This window comes from Myotis myotis, unplaced genomic scaffold, assembly GCF_014108235.1.
Source record: "Myotis myotis isolate mMyoMyo1 unplaced genomic scaffold, mMyoMyo1.p scaffold_m19_p_20, whole genome shotgun sequence".
Classification (NCBI taxonomy): Eukaryota; Metazoa; Chordata; class Mammalia; order Chiroptera; family Vespertilionidae; genus Myotis; species Myotis myotis.
The window spans coordinates 20,428,548-20,453,570 of NW_023416325.1; the positions used below are offsets into that span (position 1 = coordinate 20,428,548).

The following is a 25,023-nucleotide window of genomic DNA, read 5'->3' on the forward strand; positions in this document are numbered from 1 at the left end:
AGTCTGCCCCCTGAGTGTGTCCCTTATGGATCTGAGGAGTTGTAATCTGGATGGTCCCACTCTGACCACTGGGTACACTGGCTCTTGGATCTAAGGAGGTGCTAATTTAGCCTCTGCCTGAGGCTACCCAGCAGGAGCTACGAAGAGAACTGCAGATTCCCCTTCCTTGTTTGGGGTTTGGAGGTGCCCAGATGAGGCCCAGCTGTGAAGCAATGTAAGCTTCTGTGGGGCCTTGGGCCTTCTCCTGGACGTTCTGGGTCTGTCTGGCCCAGCTGCAGTTTGTTAGGTAATTTTCAGATTGCAAAGGGCCAGGGCATTCATATGCAAAAGCCTCTGCCGCAGCTTGGGTGGGGCGGGGTCTCATGGAATCAACAGGGTGGAGCAAACAGCTATGGCTGATCCTCAGCCATGCCCTAAGGGGCCGTGCGTCTCAGTGCCCCGATAATTGCTGCAAGCACCTCTGAGAGAAAGCTGCCCTCGAGTTCCGAGTTCTGCCCGCTGCCAGACAGTCCAGTTTATCCCCGTATGAGTCTGGGTTTCCAGAGACTTCCTGGAACTGGAGTTCAGAGCCATCGAGGGCTTGTGACTCCCTCCTGATTCAAAAAGACACTGCGTCCTCAGTTGCCAGCCCTTGCAGCATGCACGTCCGTACCTCTGTACTTTACTTCTGCACCTCCTCTGAGTCTCAGTGTGCTTTTATCTTTCCTTCTAGTTGTAGAATTTCCACACAGTCAGCCTTCCTGTGGTTCTGGATGATGTCCGTTTTGTCTTTTAGTTGTAGTTTTGAAGTGGTCGTGCGAGGCAGCAATTTCTGGGGTTTACCTATGCCGCCATCTTGGTTTCCTGACTTCCCTGCTTTTTAATGGGATGTCCATAGCAGCATGCCTGTCTCACCATTGTAGATTTGGTAAGTATTTTGCGTGTGTGGTTTTTTTTTTTTTTTTTTTTTTTGGTGGACCATAAGGAATAGTTTTACTTATTTTACAAAAATATCTTAAGAATTTGCCCATTTGTTTCCCATCAAGATGAAAAGAAAATATAATCAGGGCCATGCTAGGCCAAGCATGAAACTTAGAGACCAGGGACAGTATCTAGCACTACTCAAACATCCAAACAGACTGTCCACTCATAATTAAGCTCCACTCAAGAACAATAACATCATGCTGGTGCTTTCGTAGTCTTATCAGAAAGTATCAAACGAAGGTTCTCTACCAACAATGAGGACTCATGGTCCTTGCTCGTGTGGTCCTGATGTGATCTGCTGACTGCAGTGTTGGGAAGGGGCAGTTGTCTGCTTGCTCAGACCATGAGGAAAACAGCCAAGTTCACCCATCTGCAGTGGGTGTCTATTACGTCACAACTGCTCTCTGGTCGCATGAGATGCCATTGACTCCAGGACCCACCCCCATTTCATCAGTGTGACAACATGCATCTTGGAATGAAGATCTCATCCAGAAAATGGGGATAATAGTGTCTATCTGGTGTGTGTGTGTGTGTGTGTGTGTGTGTGTGTGTGTGTGACACAGAGAGACAGAGAGACAGAGAGAGACAGAGACAGTCCACAGCACAGCTCAAGGCCTGTGCAGACTCTCAGTAAGTGGCGGCTGAGGTATATTACTACAGCGACTCTGCATTTGGAAGTGGACACATGGTAGTGAGGCAAGTACCAAAACCTCAGGAAAAGGAAGTGCGCACCAGAGCAGAGAGGGGAGGCCCAAGGAAATGGCAGTGCATGCAGTGCCAGGGCCTCATTAAAAGCAATGCCTCAGAAATGCTTTGGTTACTAGAGTGAAAAACTCAAATTAAACTTTGGATCTGGGAGTGGGGCTCTCTAGCTAGGGAACTCTGTCAGCTTCCCTGGAGAGCGCTGTGGTACTTCCTTTAGCCCCGGGAAAGCCAGGCGCTGCCCGGGAGCCTGCTGTGTTCTCCGGAGCTGCTCTCTCCAGGACAAGGTGTGATAACAGCTGTCCCTTGCTCTATCTCTGGGTGAAGCCTTGCTCTCCCAGACAGGGGCCTTGTTTATGCTGTGTTTCCCTTCTCCTCAGAGAAAGCCAGGAAGGGATGGAGAATGAGGAAGTTGTAGGAAAGCAGCAAAGAAGGACTATGATTAAAAAATATATATTTTTAAGTTTGTAGCTGCAGAATTCTTTGATCAAATGAAATTTTACCATGAACTCTAACATGAAATGCAGCTCTTTAAAGGAGCTGCTTGCTTGGTGTCAACACTGGGTAGCATTTTTGCAATATCTAGTAAAGCTAAGTAAACATGGTGACATTCTATGACCCAGCAATCCCACTGGTTGGTATAACCTTGGAGGACCGCTTCTCAGACTTCAGTGGGCAGATGAACCTGGGGGGCTTATGAAAATGCAGATTTGGGCTTAGTGGCTCCTGCATGGAGCCTGAGAGTATGCATTTCCGCCAGCGCCCAGGTCTGCTGCTGCTCAGACACGGGCCCACGGGAACTGCTTCCTAAAGTTCCTTTTGGCTCTGACTGCCAGGAAGAAATACATTCTAGATTGAAACCCACTATACACTTATCTATAATTGAAGCCAAAGTTTTATGAAGCAATACTTACCCTTGCTCTGTGATGCACTCTAATAGTTTCTCTTCTCTTTTGGGAGGAAAAAAGGAAAAAGGAGTGTTGATCACAAAGCCACTGAAATGATTTCATTATTCACCAGTGGGTCTCAAGCCATGCTTTGAAAAACAGAACCCTAGAGAAATTCTTATACCCACGGACCAGGAAACAGGAAGGCTCACTGATGCATTGTTTGTAATAACAAAAAAATTGGAAAAAGCCAAATAAAGCTAAAGAAACAGCAACCCGAAAGGTCTGTCCACAGGAGGATGTATCAGTACATTTGTGATGAGCTATGCACACAGTGGAACAGCGGAAATAAATGAATTTGAACTGTATGAGTCAGCATGTATCTGAAACACAACATTAAGTAAAAACATAAGCTGAAGAATACATGTTATAGGACACTATTCGTATACAGTTTAGAAACAGGCAAATACGTCTATTTGTTATTTAGGAGTTCATATGTAGTAAAGGTATAAAAACTCATAAGGGCCAAAACCGGTTTGGCTCAGTGGATAGAGCGTCGGCCTGTGGACTGAAAGGTCCCAGGTTCGATTCCGGTCAAGGGCATGTACCTGGGTTGTGGGCACATCCCCAGTAGGGGATGTGCAGGAGGCAGCTGATCGATGTTTCTCTCTCATCTATGTTTCTAACTCTCTATTTCTCTCCCTTCCTCTCTGTAAAAAATCAATAAAATATATTTAAAAAAAAAACCAAACAAAAACAAAAACAAAAAAAAACTCATAAGGGAACAATTAACACCAAATTCAGGAGAGTGGTTGCCTCTTTGGGGAGAGGGTGGCCTCATTAGTATGTATATATAAAGCTTCATTTTCTAAGATGGGTGGGTGATGAGTCCATGGTGCTCATTATATTAGTCTCTATCCCTTTTTTATAGGTTTGAGCTACTTTGTAATAATTAAAAATTTTTAAAGAAAGAAAAAGAAAGGAGGAGGTTCTTGGGTTGAAATTTGTAGGGGTTGTGCTAATCTAGTGGCTGCCATAACAAATTACTAAAAACTTGGTGGCTTAAGACCACAGACGTTTATTCTCGTGCAGTTCTGCAGCCCCTAAGTCTGAAATGGAAGTGCTCTCCCTGGAGGCTCTGAGGGAGAATCTGCTCCAGGCCCCTCTCTTAGTGTCTGCTGCCCACCGTTGGCATTCCTTTGGTGAGGGGCTTCATTCCTCCACTATCTGCCTGTCTTCACCTGACCTTTCCTCTGTGTCGTAAATCTCCTCTCCTTTCTCTTGTAAGGATACCAGTCATTGGATGTAGGCCCACCCCAAATCCAGGATGATTGCATCTGGAGATCCTTAATTCCTTCTGCATAGACCCTGTTTCCAAGTAAGTCCACATTCACAGGAATGGGGTTAAGACTTGGACATCTTTTTTTGGGGGGGGGGGAACAAAATTTAACCTACTATAGGGTATAAAATCTTGTCCATGAAACCCTGTCCATGGAACCCTTTCCCCTCAATGTTATCTACACTAATAAAAGCGTAATGTGCTAATTAGACCATGAAACCTTCCGGGAGACCTTTCGGACGTCCTTCCCGACAAAACCACGGTGCGGGGGCCGAGGCAGAGGTGGTTAGGGGCCATCAGGCCAGGAGGGGAGGGCAGTTGGGGGTGATCAGGCCAGTGGGGGTGGCAGTTGGGGGCAAGCAGGCCAGTAGGGGGGCCAGTGGGGGCGAGCAGACTGACACGGGGGCAGTTGGGGGCGAACAGGCTGGCGGGGGGGGGGGCAGTTGGGGGCAATCAGGCCAGCAAGGGGGGCAGTTGGGGGCGAGAAGGCTGGTGGGGGGGGCGGGCAAGCAGGCCAGCAAGCAGAGTGGTTAGGGGCGATCAGGTAGGCAGGCAGGTGAGCGGTTAGGAGCCAGCGGTCAGGAGCCAGCGGTACCGGATTGCAAGAGGGATGTCTGACTGCCAGTTTAGTGGCATCGGGCCTAAACTGGCAGTCAGATATCCCCCAAGGGGTCCCAGATTGGAGAGGGTGCAGGCCAGGCTGAACACCCCCTTTCCGTCATGCATGAATTTCGTGCACTGGGCCACTAGTTATGATTATATTGCTTATTTCTCAACCTCAGCACTATTCACATTTGGGGTTAGATAATTCTTTGCTATGAGGGGCTTTTTTATGCCGTGAAGGATGTTTAATCTACTCACTAGATGCCAGTAGCACCTCCCATTAGTTGTAGCAGCCAGAAATGTCTCCAGACATAGCCAAATGTCCTCTGAGGATAGGGTTGCAAGATAAAACAGTGCCCCAATTAAATATGAATTTCAGATAAATCTTTAGTATAAGTATATTTTAAATATTTCATGAGATATACTTATATTAAAATTATTTATTGTTTATACTAGGCATCCTGTTTCCCCTCCCCACCCGCCACACCAAATCTGGCAACCCTCCCTAGGGGGAAAAGTTACCCCTGGTTTAGAACACCTAGTTGAGAACTGGCACTACAAATTTATATTCATCAAGTGCTTACTCTGTGCCCAGCACCGTGCCACGCCCTGTTCATGATTTATTGCATACACTCCTTGAAACAACCTTGAGAAATAGGTGCTATAATTAACCTCCAGCAAACATGTACAGGGGTTGAGTTTCAAACCCAGATTCATGTTTTCATAGGTGCTGTGAGTTGTTGGGTACTGGGTGGGGGAGTGGTGTGGCTGCTTGGCAGATTGTGTATTACCTCATGCACTTAGGGGAAAATGGTGCTGTTGTCTAGACCAGTGGTCGGCAAACTGCAGCTGGCAAGCCACATGCGGTTCTTTGGCCCCTTGAGTGTGGCTCTTCCACAAAATACCGACTTCTGCGCATGGGCCAAGAAGTTTCAATCGCACTGTACGTGCGTGCCTGCACGTGGTGTTTTGTGGAAGAGCCACACTCAAGGGGCCAAAGAACCGCATGTGGCTTGCCAGCTGCAGTTTGCCGACCACTGGCCTAGACCATCATGGTGAGAAGTACTGGGTTAGAGGAAATGAGAACAGCAGAAGGGGCATTGCTAGGGGAGAAGGTGTGAGACTCTAGGACAGTGGTTCTCAACCTTGGCTGCACATTAGAATCACCTGGGAATCTTTTTAAAATCCTGATTTCTGGGCCTCATCCTCCAGAACTTCTGTTTCTTTGTTATGGAGTGGGGCCACAACATTAGTAACAAAAAAAACCAGAATTTCCAGAGGATGAGGCCCAGAAGTCAGGATTTTAAAAAGATTCCCAGGTGATTCTAATGTGCAGCCAAGGTTGAGAACCACTGCTCTAGGAGGAGCTATTTATTGAAGATGGGATTTTTATGGATGATCCTGGGATGTGGGATCATCTGCCAAGAAGAGAAGCAGCCGAGTTGTGAGCTGTGGTGGGGAGATCACAGTATTCAGCAGACCTGGGTTTGGATGTCGGTTTTCTGAGCTGGCATGGCCTTGGGTAGATGCTATAGTGACAGTATATACATTTATTGTGCACTCGGTGTGTGCCAGGTACTGCTCTGAGTGCCAGCCCCACATGATCTGATTTATTCCTCAAACGACCCTCTTAGGGTGGCTCATCTTACAGATGAGAATGTTGAGAGTTAAGAAACTTGCCCCATATCATGAGCCTGGTGAGGGGCAGAGCTGGGAGTCCCATGACCTTTTGCTGTACAGGATGATGCACCAACCACCTGGCCAGGGCCAGAGTCCATGTTTTGAAATCACTGTTCTCTAGTGTGTCACATCAATACCTCTTTAAGTCTTAGTTTCCTCCTTTCTCCAATGAAAATAGATAAAACTCATCTCCTCCCAGACTCTTAAGGTGTTTTAGGATTAAATGAGTTAATGTGTCTAAAACACCTAGCATAATAGGCCCTGACTCAGAGGAACTTGAAGTTGTTATTATTAAGGGAGGGGATTGAGGCCAGAAGCAGGGTTCCCTCCCGCCCTCCTCACAGGCAATGTGAGTTTAGCATATTGTGTCTCACTCATCTATGTTCATTTCATTTTAAAATCGACGTGCAGTGAGCACTTACAGTATGCCAGGCACAATCTCCGTTTCAAAGGCCAGCATTTCCCCACCAAGCCCAGAGCCCATAGTTGGCCCTCGGAAGTGCCTGATGAATGAGTGACTACAGGAATAAATAAATGCAGAGAGCAAGTGAGTCCTGCCTCCCCAACAAAGGCATCAATTCATCTGCGAGAATTGCCAAGGCTGGTCCTGGGATAATGGATTAGCATTGTCTACCAATAAGGGTGGTTTCATCCATCTGAAGGATGGAGATAATATATTCCTTGCAAAGCTGTTGGGTGGCTTAATTAACTAATATTTATAAACTGCCTCCTAAGCCACCGATCAAAAGCAAGGTAAAAAAACATCTCATGCTACTGGTATTAATTTACTGCTTCCCTGCACTGGGCCTTTTAAATGTGTTTCTTGGAACAGGAAGAGGTAGTGCCTATGTTTAAGATAATTAAATTTTAGATAAAGATCATCTACTCCTTGATTAGAGCTGAAACAAGCCCTTTTCCTCTTTGCCAAATCTCCACTTTTCTCATACTCAGGTGAGCTGCCTTGTTTTGGGAACATCTGCTGTTGAGACAGTAACTTTCTCTCTTTGTATCTGTCATTTAAGGCAGGTATTTCCACTAAAGTCTTCCTGGGGCCTTATCGGGGCTTATAAAAAGGCGAGAAGGGCCACAAGATCATTTGCATAACCAGCTATTGATTTGCATTTGACTTTATAAGCTGTCATGGTCTGTACAGTTGTATCTTATTTGATTTCCAAAAGCTTTGCCATTTCTGTTTATATAATCATACAAGGGACTCATGCTCCCAGAGTCATTTGAGGGGTAGAAGAAGGGACATTTGTTGAACACCTACAAATGTGATTTCATTTAATTTATTGGGTCTCAGGTTTGGCTGAAGGTGGGAATCACCGGGAGCTGAAAAATACTGATGCCTGTTCCCCACCCTCAGAGGTTATGAGAGACAGCCTTGAGGCAGGAGCTTTAAAACCTCCCCAGGTGCCCTGGCTGGTATGACTCAGTTACTTGGAGCATCCTCCCATAAACCAGGGAGTCACTGGTTCGATTCCTGCTCAGGGCATGTAACTGGGTTGTCTGTTTGATTCCTGGTCAGGGCACATGCCTGGGTTGTGGGTTTGATCCCCAATGAGGGCTCATCAGGAGGTGGTCGATGTTTCTCTTTCTCTTTCCCTTCCTTTTTCTAAAATCATTTTTAAAAAACCACGAACACACCTCCCCAGGTGATTCTAAGATTCAGCAAAGATTGAGAATTACCTATTAATCCTCATAAAAATATCCACAAACAACCCCTGCCCCTCCCTCACTTTAAAGATGTGGAAACAGAGCCTTGGGTTATTAGGGGAAGGAAATTCATAAAAATATTATTAATGTTAATAGCACATTGATGTGTGAGAATGCATTTAATTCTTACAATGACCCTTTGAGGCCGGGATTAATACGCGCCCCCCCTTGTATAGGTGAACAAATTGAGGCTTAAAAAGTGGGGTAATTTGCCCAAGGCCCCAAAACTAGCAAGAGATCATCCACAGGGGAGAGATGACTATGCTTGGATGAGGATTAGACTGTGTTGGGATTTGAATTTTGGTTCTAACGTCTGGTTTACACGTTATCCAACTTGTACGTCCTTTGAGGATCCTAGCTTTATCTTCTCTGGTGTTCCTCTGGGTTTAGGGTAGTGCGGGGATCTTAAAAGGCATCTGGAAGTACTGAGGGTTGGCATGGAACAGTCAGGGCCAAGGAGGGGACTTTCCAAGCAGTAAAAACCAAGGCTTTCTGACCCGGTGATTGGTTTTCCTCTCTTCCTCTCTTCCTCCAGTATTTATTGAGCTTGGTGTCAAAGACACAAGACAGACAAGGGCTGTTATGTAGCATCCATCATTTGTCAGCCAATATTGGAGCTTTGAATTAACCTGCAGAAGTTGGGCTGTGCTTTTTCTCTCCCTATAAAAGGAACTGAAGCTGATGTGAGGAAATAGTTTCAGCACACCACAGGGAAGAACGGTGACTGGTTATTATTTATTTGGAGGATTTTATTTTCATCTCATCTGGGAAGTGGTAAGAGAACAGGAATTTTATCACACACATCCAGCCAAATGTGCTCCTGAGTCGTTTGGTATCATGCTATTCAAATATAAATTCCCTCATTCATTCAATCCTTTCTGAGCTCCTGCCACATGCCTGGCACTATTCCAGATGATGGGGACACATTAAAAAATGAGCCCTAGCCAGTTTGGCTCAGTGGATATAGAGCACTGGCCCATGGACTGAAGGGTCGCAGGTTCGATTCTGGTCAAGGGCACATACATCCCTTGCAGGCTCGATCCCATACCCTTGTCGGGGCGCGTGCAAGAGGCAATCAATTGATGTGTCTCTCTCTCATTGATGTTTCTCTCTGTCGCTTCCCCTCCCTTCCACTCTCTAAAAAAAAAAAAAAAAAAATCAATGGAAAAATATCCTTGGGTAAGGATTAACAACAACAACGAAAATGAGGCCAAGTCCCTCTGTCCATGATGACCTGAATGATGAGAAGCAAGTCATGTGTAGATCTGGAGGAACAGTATTCCTAAGCATAGGAAATAGCAAATGTAAAGCCCTGAGATGGAAATGATCTTGTTGGGTTTAAGGAAAAGCAGGAAGGATTGTATTGATCTTTAAAAATAAAAAAAATTTATATATATAAAAAATTGATTTCAGAGAGGAAGGGAGAGGGAGAGAGAGAGAAACATCAATGATGGGAATCATTGATTGGCTGCCTCCTGCACACCCCACACTATGGACCGAGCCCCTAACCCAGGTAATATGCCCTGACCAGGAATCAAACCTTGACCTCCTGTTTCATAGGTTGACACTCAACCACTGAGTCATGTTGCTGGGCTTACCACTCCATTCTTTATTCAATTTGTAATAATCCAATATGAGAACAATTTAAGCCCATAGTATTTTAAGTGTCTTTTAATGCTTTTGAGAATTTTAAGTATTTTAAACTCCTTAAAAGATATTCAGATCTAAGATAAATGTCTTAGAAACAAACAGTAGCCCTAGCTGGGTTGCTCAGTGGTTAGCATGTCGCCAGCGGACTGAAGAGTCCCAGGTTCAATTCCAGTCAAGGGCGCATACCTCAGTTGCATGTTTAACCCCTGGCCCCCTGTCGGCATATGTAGGAGGCAACCAATTGATGTGTCTCTCTCTCACATCAGTGTTTCTCTCTCTATTGTGTTGGTCTTATAGTCACCCTAGGCAGCCTCATTTGGAGGTTCCCTTGCTTATTAAAGCTGCCAGCTCCCAATCAGGACTGGTCTGCCTCTTTCTTTGGTCTCCCCTTGCCCTCTGCATATGGGGGCCAACTTGTGAAACCACACTAACACCATGGTTACCACTCATCTATTTATCCTATAGTTTTGGGTGTTTTTTTTGTTTTGTTTTGTTTTTTAGAATATCATATAAACAGAATCATGTAGTATGTAACTTTTGAGACAGGCTTATTTCACTCAGCATAATGCCTTTTAGATTCATCCAAGTGGTTGCATGTAACAATAGTTCATCCCTTTATATGGCTGCGTAGTAGTCAATTTCATAGATCTGCCACAGATTGTTTATCCATCTGCTTTTTTAAAAAGTAAACTTTTAAAATTTGTTAATTATTTTATTTTTATTTATTTTGTATTGGTTTTGTGTATACAGCCTAGTGGTTAGATGATCATATACTTTACACTAGAGGCCCGGTGCACGAAATTTGTGCATGGGTAGGATCCCAAGGCCTGGCCAGCGATCAGGGCTGATCTGTGGGGTGACCAGCAGGGCGATCAGGGGGCCCCCGCTGGCACCCAACTTGACTGGCCTGGGGCCTGTGGGCTGGGGGCAGCTCCTGCGTTAAGTGTCTGCCCCCTGGTGGTCAGTGCGCATCATAGTGATCGGTCATTCCACTGGTCATTCTACCGTTTGGTCAATTTGCGTATTATATAGGATAGTATTCCCCTTGATAGTTTTAGTACCCATTCATAGTTATCACAATACTATTGACTATATTTCCTATGATGACTATTTTGTAACTACCAGTTTGTGCTTTTTAGTCCCTTCACCTCTTTTACCCAGTGCCCCATAATTCCCCTCTCCCCTCTGACAACCACTAGTTCTCTCTCTCTGAGTCTGTTTTAATTTTGTTTATTCTGTTCTTTAGATTCCACACGTAAGTGAAATCATATAATATTTATCTTTGACTAACTGATTTCACTGAGCGTTATACCCTCTAAGTTCATCTATCTGTTGCAAATGGTAAGAGTTCATTCTTTTTGTTAAAGTAAACTTTTAATTGAAGGGTAACGTACCAAGAGCAAGTGCACTCATATACAGACTGATGAATTCATGAGCGCAGCCATGAAAATCACCTCACAGATTAAGAGCTAGAACCTTGCCAGGACTAGATGTCCTTTGTGCTTTCTTCCAGGTAACTTGACTTCTATTTCCATAAGCTAATTCATCCTGTTTTTGAACTTTATAGAAATGAACTCATCTAAAATTTATTCTTTTTACCTGGCTTCTTTTGTCCAATATTATATTTGTAAATTTTATTTATCTCTTAAAATATATTTTTATTGATTTCAGAGGGGAAGAGAGAGAGAGATGGAAACATCAATGATGAGAATCATTGATCAGCTGCCTCCTACATGACCCCGACTGGGGATCAAGCCCATAGCCTGGGCATGCACTCTGGGAATCGAACCGTGACCTCTGGCCTGCTGGGACCATGCTCAGACACCGACACACTGACTGGGCATAAATTGTATTTATGAGCTGTAGTTTATTCTTTTGTATTGCTCTAGTATGCCATGCTAAAATATATCACAAGGTATTTATCCGTGCTACTGATGATGGACATTTGGATTGTTTCCAGTTTGGGGCTATTTGTAGGAATGGAGTTGTTGGATGATAGAGTATGTGTGTGTTTGTGTTAGTAGTTGATGCCAAACACTTTTTCACAGTGTTTGTATCCATTTTCATTGCACTAGCAGTATATGGGAGTTCCAGTTGGTCTAAGTCTGTGGTGGGCAAACTGCGGCTCTCGAGCCACATGCGGCTCTTTGGCCCTTGAGTGTGGCTCTTCCTAAGCCTTAGGAGTACCTTAATTAAGTTAATAACAATGTACCTACCTATATAGTTTAAGTTTAAAAAATTTGGCTCTCAAAAGAAATTTCAGTCGTTGTACTGTTGATATTTGGCTCTGTTGACCAATGAGTTTGCCGACCACTGGTCTAAGTCCTTAACAAGACTTGGTATTGTCCTTTTAAAAGAATTAAGCTATTGCCCTGGCCAGGAGGCTCAGTTGGTTGGAGTCATCCCATCCACTAAAAGGTTGGGGATTTGATATCCACTCAGGGCACAGGTTGCAGGCTTGATGCACCATCGGGCCACATACGGGAGGCAATCGATCAATGTTTCTTTGTCACATCTCTCTTCCCCTTCCTCTCTCTCTCTCTCTCTCTCTCTCTCTCTCTGAAAATCAATAAAAAAGTATCCTCAGGTGAGGATTTTTAAAAAAAGGAACTTGTTATTGATTTTAGAGAGCAAGGAAGGGAGAGAGAGAGATAGAAACATCGATGAGAGAGAAACATCATCGAATGGCTGCCTCCTACATGACCCCTACTGGGGATCAAGCCTGCAATTAATCCCGAAATCAGTTGCCCTAACTGGGAATCGAACCAGCAACTTCTTGGTGCATGGGACGATGCTCAACCAATTGAGTCACACCGGCTGGGATAATCATGAGTTTTTAAAAATCAGTTCTGGGAACCAAGATGGCGGCATAGGTTAACGCCGGAGTTTGCTGCCTTGAACAACTACTTCAAAAGTGAAACTAAAAGACGGAACGGACATCACCCAGAACCACAGGAACGCTGGCTGAGTGGAAGTCCTACAACTAGGAGGAAAGAGAAATGCATACGGACACTCAGAGGAGGCGCAGTGCTGAAGTCAAATTCTGAGGTGCGGAGTGCACGGAGCGGGCTGGCGGCGGAGGGCGTGGTTGGCGTTTTCAATCGGGAGGGAGTCGCAGACTCTGAGCTCCAGATACGGGCGAGTCTTTAGGGACCCAGACTCAAACGGGAGAAGCGGGACTGTCTGGCTTCGGTCAGAGCGAGTGCAGCTTTCTCTCCGAGGTTTGCAGCGGGTGCTGGGACTCAGAGAGGCAGAGCCCCTGGGGACAGGACTGAGAGCTGCCATAACTGCTCTCTCCGGCCCACCCTGTTGATCCTGTGCGACCCGCCCCGCCCAAGCCCTGCACAGAGGCATTGCCGGATAGCCTCAGGCAAAGGCTAGATTAGCACCTCCCTAGAGGACAGAAGTTCTCTCACTGCAGACACAGCTGATTCTCACAGCCACTTGGCCTGGAGGTCAAACCCTCCCTGGTATTAGCTACAACAATCAAGGCTTAACTACAAGACTGCGCACAAAGACCACTAGGGGGTGCACCAAGAAAGCATAACAAAATTCGGAGACAAAGAAACAGGACAGAATTGTCAATGGAAGATATAGAGTTCAGAACCACACTTTTAAGGTCTCTCAAGAACTGTTTAGAAGCCACCGATAAACTTAATGAGATCTACAAGAAAACTAATGAGACCCTCGATGTTATGATGGGGAACCAACTAGAAATTAAGCATACACGGACTGAAATAACGAATATTATACAGACTCCCGACAGCAGACCAGAGGAGCGCAAGAATCAAGTCAATGATTTGAAATGCGAGGAAGCAAAAAACACCCAACCGGAGGGGCGGAATGAAAAAAGAATCCAAAAATGCAAGGGTAGTGTAAGGAGCCTCTGGGACAGCTTCAAGTGTACCAACATCAGAATTATAGGGGTGCCAGAAGAGGAGAGAGGGCAAGATATTGAAAACCTATTTGAAGAAATAATGACAGAAAACTTCCCCCACCTGGTGAAAGAAATGGACTTACAGGTCCAAGAAGTGCTGAGAACCCCAAACAAAAGGAGTCCAAAGAGGACCACACCAAGACACATCATAATTAAAATGCCAAGAGCAAAAGACAAAGAGAAAATCTTAAAAGCAGCAAGAGAAAGAAACTCAGTTACCTACAAGGGAATACCCATACGACTGTCAGCTGATTTCTCAACAGAAACTTTGCAGGCCAGAAGGGAGTGGCAAGAAATATTCAAAGTGATGAATACCAAGAACCTACAACCAAGATTACTTTATCCAGTAAAGCTATCATTCAGAACTGAAGGTCAGATAAAGAGCTTCACAGATAAGGAAAAGCTAAAGGAGTTCATCACCACCAAACCAGGACTATATGAAATGCTGAAAGGTATCCTTTAAGAAGAGGAAGAGGAAGAAAAAGGTAAAGATACAAATTATGAACAACAAATATGCATCTATCAACAAGTGAATCTAAGAATCAAGTGAATAAATAATCTGATGAACAGAATGAACTGGTGATTACAATAGAATCAGGGACAAAGAAAGGGAATGGACTGACTATTCTTAGGGGGGAAAGGGGTGTGGGAGATGCGGGAAGAGACTGGACAAAAATCGTGCACCTATGGATGAGGACAGTGGGTGGGGAGTGAGGGCGGAGAGTGGGGAGGGAAATGGGAGGAGGGGAGTTATGGGGGGAAAAAAGAGGAACAAATGTAATAATCTGAACAATAAAGAATTAAAAAAAAAGAAAAAAGAATTAAGTGGTCCCTGAGGGGGTGGGCCAGCGGCCTCCGCGCGCCTGCGCAGTATGTGAGCAGTGCTGGTGCAGGTGGCAGTCCTGGCGGCTCTGCTCCGGAGGTGGGTGCGAGCAGCCCCCTGGCTTTGGAGTCATCTCTCAGGCCCGCTTCTAGGCTGTGGTGCAAAACAGAAGAACAGTGGCCAGAAAGAGGACACGGGTCAGACTGACCAGAAGACAGACACCCCCTTTGCAGAGAAGCCGCTCCTGGAGAAGGTCAAGTTAGAAGAGAAAACATAGTTGAGCCCGGCAGACACTGAGCACCGGGCAGAGCGCCCAGGCATGGGCGGCGGAGGCACACTCACACGGCGCCAGGGCTCTGCAAGGACTTGGGAGAGGCGCAGACCTGGCGGGGCAGCCCGGTGTGTTCCCCAGGACAGCCCTCACCTGAGGAACCTCTACGAGGGACTGGTAAGGACCGAGGCGCAGGTCCAGGCGTTCGCGAAGCAGGGCCTGCTCAGGCTGGACGCTGTGGGCGCCACGTTCAACCCTACGAGCAGGAGGCCGTGTTCCGCCCGCCGGGCACGTGGCGCTGGTGAACAAAGTGGGCTCCCAGCTGCAAGGCGCACCCCGCCCCGCTCCCTGCCACCTCTGGTTGGGGGTGAAGGCAGCGTAGCTTCTCAGCCCCGTGGGTTTGGGGCAATCACTGGCGGTAACTAAAAGGCTGGTGCATCCGTGAATACTCCTGACCTTTCCCAGACCTTGTTGGAAAGCGTTAGCAGCTAGCGGCTGAACAGGAAGCGGCCCAGTGCACAGCTGGTACTGGACTATAATTTGGGCGACAGTTTGTTGATTTTCTGTGCACGTTTAATAGTTCACATGCTTACAGAGCAGGCCGATGGGACACCACTGGGCCCTAGGGTACCACGAGGAATGCTGCATCTGCTCGAAGCTAGATGACATCCAAGTATTTTAAATGAATAAAAGGTCTCCGGGAATTGTGCTGTTTGGCTAGCAGGCCACACCATCTGCACTGCGCGCCTTCTGCGTCGCAGTGTAGCGTGCAAGCTCGGGACTCTTCAGCCCTCTGCCCTACATCCAGGGAACGGAAGGCAGGAGTTTAAACTTTGTTCTTGCTCAGAAAAATTGTATGTCCTTGCTGGAGGACATAGGTGAGTTCACCCATAATTACTATCTAACTGCTAAAAATGATCTGCTTGTGGCTTTTCTTTGGAGCTGTGAAATGAGCATATGTACCTTAATAATTCCCACCACCTTATTCTGCCCGTAACCGAATTTGACGAAATCCGTTACTCTTGTTTTGTTCAAATATTTGTAGAAATTTTTATATCTTATATTCAGCTAGGTACTAATGACCTGAAGGTATGTCCCTAATAAGATGGTCATTCTCAAAAATCTCAGGACCTCATGCTTGGTAAACCACCCTACTGTTTATTTTCCTGAAGAAAAAAAAAATTAAGCTATTTTGGCATGTGTATAGGAGTTTGTAGGCCACAGCTGACCTGTGGGAGTGGCCCACCAATGGGTGAAGAAGGAAGTTAGAGGGCACAGGCTGAATGGCTGGACTTGTGATATGTTGGGTAAATGTGAAAATAGTTATCCTTAACTCATTTCCTACCTTCAGTATTTCACCATTCATTATGTATGCCATTGGCTCTAATTTTATTTTAGCTGCCCTTTATCAAAACGTTTTAGTTTGTTAAAATTAAACTATAAATGGGTATTTGACTTTTTAAAATGATTTTCTCCATCTCTTCAGATGATTCTATGCTTTTTTTTTTTTTTTTTTTTTTTTTTTACTTCTTTTTGGTCCTTTATTCCACTAATGTGGAGAATTATAGTGTTTTCTTTTCAGATGTGAAACCAAATTTGTACTCTTGGAATAAACTAAATTTGTCCATGATAGAATACCCTTTTTATGTATTACTGCATTTGATTTGATAATATTTTTCTTAGGAGTTTGGCATCTGGGTCTATGAGCGAGATCGGGTGGTAATTTTCTTGTAAGTTTTCGGTATGTGGATGTTTGTATCAAGGTTATGTATGCTGACCTGAAAAAATGAATTGAGAAGTGTTTCATCTTTTCATATTTCCTAGTAGAGGTTGTGGAAGCTCAGTATTATTCCTTTTTTAAGTGCTTGGAAGGATACACCAGTGAAGATAATCCAGGCATGGAGATTTCTTTGTGGGAATATTAATTACAGATTCTATTTCTTTAATAGATATGGATGTATTCAGATGTCTTATTTCTTCCAGTTTTGGTAAGGTGTATTTTTCTAGTTTGTATATTTCATCTAAATTGTCAAATTCTATTGGCATAAAGTTGTTATAAAATTCTGTTAGCATCTTTAGAATGCCCGCAAGATCTTGCTTGGCACTTAACAATTTTATTAGCCTTTTCAAAGAACCAATTTAGGGCTTTCTTGATTTTCTTTATTGCAAGTTTTCTTTCTATTCCATTGATTTTTGTTTTTATCTTTATTATTTTCTCCCTTATACATTTTGAGTTTGATTTGTTGTTCTTTTTCTAACTTTTTGAAATGGATATTTGTATTATTGAGCTCCATCATCTCTTTTCTGATTCATTCATTTTAAGCGGTAAATTTGTCTAATCAGAGCTTTACCTATTTACCAGACTTTTTGATATGTCTTATTTTACTATCATTCAGTTCAAAATATTCCCAATTTCCCTTGTGATTTCTCCTTTATTTCCAAGTAAGTTTTAAAAAATATTTAGTTACCTTATTATTGGTTTCTAGCATAATTGCACTGTAGTTGGAATATGCATACTAAAGTGATATTAGTTCTTGAATTTGTTTAAATTTGTTTTGACTGCCCCAACCAGTTTGGCTCAGTGGATAGAGCGTCGGCCTGCGGACTCAAGGGTCCCAGGTTCGATTCTGGTCAAGGGCATGTACCTTGGTTGTGGGCACATCCCCAGTGGGGAGTGTGCAGGAGGCAGCTGGTCGATGTTTCTCTCTCATCGATGTTTCTAACTCTCTATCCCTCTCCCTTCCTCTCTGTAAAAAATCAATAAAATATATATTAAAAATAAATAAATTTATTTTGACTTTGTGTTTCATTGGTTTAGGTCAGAGGTCGGCAAACTCATTAGTCAACAGAGCCAAATATCAACAGTACAACGGTTGAAATTTCTTTTGAGAGCCAAATTTTTTAAACTTAAACTATATAGGTAGGTATATTGTTATTAACTTAATTAGGGTACTCCTAAGGCTTAGGAAGAGCCACACTCAAGGGGCCAAAGAGCCGCATGTGGCTCTCGAGCCGCAGCTTGCGGACCACTGGTTTAGGTAAATGTTCCATGGGCACTTGAAAGCATGTGTATTGTGATGTCCTTGGATACACTGGGCAGTTTCTATGGACTCATCTCCTGTTTCACTAATCCTTTGTATTTCTTTTAGCTGTGTTCAATCTATTGTTTAATGTTCTCATGCCAAAAAAGTCATATTCATTGTGTTGTGTAGGTCTTTATGCACTTACTACTTTTGTGCCTGCTTGTTTTTTTTAGCTACTGAAAGAGGTTGTTAAAATATTATTTTGGATTTGTCTACTTTTTTTAGTTTCTTGATTTGTACATTTTGAAAGTATGCTATTATGTATATATGAATGTAAAATTGTTATTTCCTGATGGATTAACCTTTGTATTGAAATTTTCCTTTTTATATCTAGTTTTGCATCTTGCCTTCAAGTTTACTTGGCTTGAAATTAGTGTAACTATACTGCTTTCCTTTTGGTTAGTGGTGGTGTTTTTCATTTATTTATTTATTTATTTTTTCTGTTTCAAGTCCTGTTATTTTTTTTCTTTTCATCCTTTTACTTCTGCTTTTTCAGGTCTTCATATTATGGGTATATCTCATAAGCAGCATGTAATTGTTTTATTCTACTGTAGTCTGATAAGCTAGGTCTATTAATTGGCATGTTTAATCTATTTACATGTAATGTAATAACTGATATGTTTGGTTTTATATCTATAGTATTACAATTTTTTCTATATGCCCCACATTTTTCCTTCTTTCTTGCCTTAATTTGAGCCAATCAATTTTAAAATTAAACTACTTTTTCTTTTATTAACCTTTCAGTTCCACCTTCTTTTAGTAATTGCCCAATATGAAAACATAGCCTCTTTGTTTACTTGAGTCTGATATATATATCAATATTCTGACCACTTTCCAGACAATCCAGAGCCTATTACACTGCAATTTATCTTTCTTCTGCCTTTTGTGTTTTTATCATTCATTTAAATATGCATATACTTAAAATCCCATAAGTAATTATTGCTATTGTTTTCAATATTCATTTAGATTTACTGACAGGCCTTTTCTGTTGTTCTTCAATCTTTCCTCCATTTTATCTGTACTCATTTTCTTTTTGCCTAAAGAACCCCCATTAGTGAGGCGAACGTGATAACCACTACACTACGGGAACAACTAAGAACCCCCATTAGTATTTGTTTATTTGGAACTGCTAGTAACAAATTCAGTTTCAATTTGTTTGAAAATACCCATTTTATTTCATCTTTGAAGGATATACAAGGGTGGGCAAAAGTAGGTTTACAGTTGTGAGTACTTGAGAGTTTATTCTTGTATTATTAATTTTTGTTATTTATTTGTATTACAACTGTAAACCTACTTTCCCCCCACCACTGTATTCAGTCTGTACAGAATTCGAACTTGAATAGTATTTCTTTCATTTTTTTTGTGTGTGCTTCCATCAGGTCTATTGAGATATCAACTCTCATAGAGTTGCTTCTAGGAAATTAGTGGTATTTTTTTTTCTTTTTCTCTGTGTGCTTTTAAAAGTTTTCTTTTCTTTTTTAAAATTACAAATATTACTGCAAACTTTTATTGCGCATGGTAAAAATGGAAGACATAATCCCTTAGAAGCTTTTCTATTTCATTTGTTTTCAGGTTTCATTAACTGTGATGTACCTAGCTGTGGTTTTCTTTGTATTTATCCGACTTGAGGTTCTCAAAACTTCTTCAACCTCTGTCTTGATGTTTTTACTCAGTTTCAAACATTTCTTGGTTGTGATTTCTCCAAATATTGCTTTTTCTATGCGCTCTGTAGTCTTTAATTCTGGGGCTCCAATTATACATATATTAGAACAGGGGTCCTCAAACTTTTTAAACAGGGGGCCAGTTCACTGTCCCTCAGACCGTTGGAGGGTTGCACTATAGTTTAAAAAAAAACTATGAACAAATTCCTATGCACACTGCACATATCTTATTTTGAAGTAAAAAAACAGAACGGGAACAAATACAATATTTGTATTTGCATCTGGCCCGCGGGCCGTAGTTTGAGGACCCCTGTCCTAGAACTTTTTCACTGTACGGTATCTCTTAGGCTTCTTATTTTCTATTCTGATTTTCCATGTCATTTATCTCTAGTTTCAGTCTGGATATTTCCTACTGACTTATCTCTTGTTTCACCAATACTTTTTTTAAAAAAACGTTGTGTCTGATCTACTGGTAAACATTCTACATTTCAGTTTTTTGTTTGTTTGTTTGTTTTCAGGTTCTAATATTTCTGTTTGGTTCTGTTTTTTGTAGATTTAAGTTCTCTGTTGAAAAAACCTATTTTCTTAATTATATTAAACAGGTTTTTTTAAGCTAATTTTTTTCTTTGGGTAGGCTTTTAGTATGCCTGGTAAATTTTGATGGAATGTCAGACACTGTATAAAAATTATAGTGTTCTAAATGATATATCTTCTTTGGGGGGGGGGGGGCAGTCTCCTTGTCCTCTGGCTGACAATAATGTGTAGAGGCAGATCACCTCTGTCCACTCAGGGACCAAGTTGACTACGGTTGGATTACGATTTTTGTAATGCTCTGTCTGCCTCTAATTCACCCCTACTCCTTGGAATCAGATTAGAACCAGAGCTGTTTGCCAAGCATCTCCTAGGAATTGGTGGCTCTGAACTGAACTCCATCCAGTTTTGTGCCTTAGTACTAGGAGAACACCAAAAACTACTCAATTTTCAACAGCGTTTTTGGCTTCAGTTCTAAGCCACTTGCCTTATACAGCATAAATAAGGGGAAAAATGGTGCAGTGTTTTTGGATCACTTCTCATTACCTCCTGTTTTATGGGGAGATATTTTGGACCCTCAACTCGTAGCCCTTTTGACCTCATGAGATGCTAATTTTGGTCTTCCACCTTTATGAGTTTTCCTACCACTCTGATGGCCTCCCAGCCTTTTCGCAGCTGCTCTCTGCTCTGCTTCTGTGCTTCTCACCTCTCTTGATGGTTAGCAGTCATCTGTGCCCTGAGGGAAAAAGCAATGTGCACAATGGTAGGCTCTCCTCACTGAACTCTTCTTTCCAGATTTTTTGTATCTCAGGTCCTGGCTGCTCCCTAATGCTTTCAAATAGAATCCAAACATCATTACTGGAAAGTCACCACGCAGGCCTGCTAATTGTATTTGCAGCTTCTTCATTATATTAGTAAAGTCATGAGTGCAGCATACACTTGGAGTTTTTGTGTGTTTTAATCCAACGTTTCCAGTTCTGCTTGATGGCAACATTGGTCTGCCTCAGTTACTACACCACAGATGCCCTTGGAAGTTTCATAATTTATTTTTTCTTCCAAATGCTTTCTCTTTACACTTTGTGTTTTATTTGGGTCCCTTGTGGTTTCTATTTTCTGCAATTGTCTACCAGGGCTGCTGGTCCTGCAGTGTGGCTGTATGTTCAGTGAATTTGGTGTTTCCTGTATTTGTGCAGTGCTATGGCCCTGTAGCTCACCCTGTAAGGCCCAGCATGATCTGGCCTCTTGCACTAAACTTGGCACTTTACGTATTTCACCATTGGGAAATATGCTTACAACCCAGAATGGGCATGAAGGCCTTTCCTAACACCTCAGCCAGGACCTCTTAGCAAACTCTCATTCATTCTTCCTAGTACTTCTCACAAGTGTACTCTTCCATTGATTTGTAGAGTTGGGTGAGTAATTTATCTATTCCCCTCCAGAGTGTGGACTGGACTGTGAAGACAGTGGCCTGGTTGGTCTTATTTACCACTATGTCACCATGTCCATCACAGTGCCCAATACGCATTTTCTGCATTAACTTAGGCCTAATAATGATGGGAGATGAAGAGAGGGGAATGAGCTCTAAAATTCATTAAGATTTTACTGTTGATCATTTTATTTAGTTTTCACATTACCTCTTTGAGGCAGATGGTGTTGCCATTTCGCAGAGAGTAAGCAATAGCTCAGAGAAATTATGTCATTTTCCCAGAGCCACACAGTTTCTAAGTGCTCATTCAATCCAATCCCCGGCGTAAGTGGTGCAGAAGTAACCCCAGTTCTATGAATTGATAATGACTTCTTACACGGCTATATTTTTGTATCTTGCTCCTTTCCTTATTAACTTTTAGGTCTTTATCTAATACTTATAGACTGCTAGGTTACATCAAGAGCTTGTCCTGAAGGGGGGAAAAAAGGAAAACATAGAGAAGCTGACAGTCTCTTTCTGATGAAAAACAAAATGACATGCCTTTTCTCTTTGGGTGGAAGGATTATGTGGGCCAACTTAGATTGGCGTGTAAACTTTTTTGCCTTAAATGGCCCAGTTGAGGGGAAACATTGATTTGTTTTGTGAACATTTTTTAACTTTAATTAAAAAGATGTGGTTAAAGTCATAGCAACAGCTGTTATTTATTGAGCACCTACTATGTACCATGTACTAAACTAGGCACTTTACATACTTTCTCTTCAGTCATCAAAACACCCCTGGAAAGTAGGTATTATTATTTCCATTGTACAGATTTGGAAATTGAGACTCAGAGAAGTGACAAACTTGCCTTAGGAAGTTTCAGATCCCAAATTTGAACTTGATGGACTTCCATAAAGACTGCTTATTTCTGCATGCACTGCTCAAGGCATCAAGCCTGGCACCCAGAAGAAGCTTAATAAATGTTATTTGCTTTTTTTTTTTCAGATTAGTGATGATATGTTGAGCTTCCCAGGAAGGAGTCACAAAATAATGCAATGAGGCTTCTTTGTGTCTTGCCAGGTAATGCGAACAGTATCTCCAAATTGACCTCTTGGGAAATCCCAAGTGTCCCAGCTACGACAGCTTCCAAGGGTCAGGTAAGGATCATGTTGGTCTCTGTTGCAGGCTGTACTTTGCTATTTGCTCCAAATATTCTCTGGTTGCAAATGTTATTGATCTGACAGTTTATTTCCTGAGACACATTAGTTCCAAACTGCTGTGATATGAAAGCTGCATCCAAGGAAATTGGCCTTGTGAATGGTTATCTCCTGGGAAGAGCAAGCTGCACTTATGACTTTACTAATATAATGAAGAAGCTGCAAATACAATTAGCAGGCCTGCTTGGTGATTTACCAATAATGATATTTGGGGTATATTATTGGTTTAGCTGTAATTGAGCTTAAGATGATCTGAAAATCTCCAAACTGGTGTGAAAGTCATTCACGGCTTTGAGTCCAGTGTGGATTTGAGTTCATGGGCGAGGTGGGCTGATGACACTTGGACGTGCTGAGACTGGGGGATGTGTTCCTGGACAGCTGTGGCTTGTCTCTCATATTCTGTTTCCTTTTACTCTATCACTAGTAAAGTATGACCTCTTCATAATCTTCTACCCTCTCCCAAATCCCACCCCCATCCTTATCATTTTGAATTTAGTATATATTGGCTAGCTCTCTGATTTCTAATACAGGCATAATTTGTTTGATGTACTTTAAAGTCATCTTTATTAGTCAGGATAATTAACGCATGCTGCCACGATAGACAAGACCTCATATCTCAATGGCTGAGCACCATAACAGTTTATGTAATGTGTTATGTGGGTCGGCAAAGGGTTTCCTTCATCTGGTGACACAGGGATCCAGGTTCCTTCCATCCTGTGGCATCATTATCTAAACACATTTCTGTTGGGAGAAAATTCTCCTTAGATTTCTCGAGTTCTATATGGTCTGGGCCTTCCCAGGAAAGGGCACTGACAAGTTTTGTTCAGGGACAATTGAATAGCAAACTAAAGATAGAAAACCTCTCTCTTCTTGGAGATATTCCAGAATAATAAAGATCCCATCTCTTCTTGGAGGTTATTTGCTTATAATCTATAGACACCTTCCCCATGTACCAGAGACATTAAGGAGTAATCTCTCTCCAGAGGGGAGGATGGTTAGGTTACCAGCAGCTTGATAGAAACCCAAGTTCAAGGCTCTCATCCAGTGGTGCAGTAATCCAAGGAGAGCAAGGCCAGGCCCTTCCCACTCTATGCTGTTACCACTGTAGTGAACAGACAGCCTTCCCTTTTCCCTTCCAGACCCCTTCTGAAAGGGCTGTAATAGATCCCAAGAAAAGCAGTTCCAGATTGCAACAGAGAATTATAATGCATTTTACAGGTAAGGAAAGAGGCAGTTATAGGTCTGCTAATGGTGACGTTTTCCTCTCTGAGTTACTAAATCTCATTAAAATTAATACTCGGCCACTGTATGATTATCAGTGTAATTCTTTAACAGTGAGTGTATTGGGAACTTGCAAATATAGTGCTGTGGCAAATTCATTATTTTGAGGATGTCTGTGTTGAATCATAAAATGCAAAAGATTTCTTAGTAAGCCCATTCAAGTCCACCGATATTTTTTGAGTGCCCATTTCATGCTTGGCACTGGGGATACATTGCATCTGAACAAGACACCATTGCTGCCTCTGAGACACCTATGGTTCAGTGAAGAACTCCCTGCCTTACTTAACTACTCTGAAGAGTCAAACTTTCTTATATTAGGCTAAGCTAGGGAATACACATCTGTTCTTAAACCCACCCTGATTCCTGTAATATATGCTCATGATTACCCACCTAATTTGTTTGGTAAATATTCCTTTCACTTGCCAGTCCTGTTCCTCAGTCCTCTCCATTTCTTTCTACTTCTCTGGGACCTACAAGCTCCTTACTAATTAAGTAGAGGCTACACTAGTCAAGACTTCTTTGGTTGCAAGTGGCAGCTACCAATTCAAACTGGCTCAAGCCACAAAAGGGATGTTTAGTGGAGTATATGAGTGAACTGTCAATGTGAGCTTTAGGCTCAGCTGGATCCAGGGACTCAGCTGGTGACACCAGGACTCAGTCTCTCCCTTTCCACCTCTCTGCTATGTTTTCTTCTCTACTGGCTTTTCCACATGTGGACCTCAGAAGCTCCATCCTACATTATCTTTGCAACACACAATCTTGTAGATGAAAACTGCTGGGGTCCAGCCCCAGCGGGTCCAGGGGTCCCCAAAGGTGTGGATGGAGTCGGCGAAGAAGGAATGACACGGAGACAGCGTTCAGTTGATCAGCAGCCTAGCCAGGATCTCTGGCCAGGATCTCCAGCCAAATTCTGGTCTGGATCTCCAGAGAGGTTCTGCTTAGGATCTCCAGCTAGGTTCTGTGTCCATGTTCTCTTGCTAGGTTCTCCAGGTTCTCCAGCCAGGTTCTGTAGCCATGTTCCCTCGCTAGGTTCTCCAGCCAGGTTCTGTCCAGGTTCTCCAGCCAGGTTCAGTCACCAGGTTCTAGTCAGGTTCTCTTGCCAATTTCTGTAGTCAGGTTCAGTCCAGGATCTTTTGCCATGTTCTCTCGCTAGGTTCTGTCTCTAGGTTCTGAGGCCAGTTTCTGTCCAGGATCTTTTGCCATGTTCTCTCCAGCGAAGTTCTTCTGTCTCTAGAGAACGTTCTGTGTAGGTTCTGTGCCTCCTAAGTTCTGTG

General features: G+C 43.0%; 1 long non-coding RNA gene across 1 annotated transcript; it reads left to right on the forward strand.

Annotated features, from left to right (window-relative positions):
• The first annotated feature begins 794 nt into the window (after positions 1 to 794).
• Positions 795 to 22,409, forward strand: LOC118678395. Its single transcript, XR_004974882.1, has 3 exons — positions 795 to 907; positions 3,841 to 3,930; positions 22,332 to 22,409. It is a non-coding gene; the product is annotated as an uncharacterized LOC118678395 (long non-coding RNA).
• The last annotated feature ends 2,614 nt before the right edge of the window (positions 22,410 to 25,023 follow it).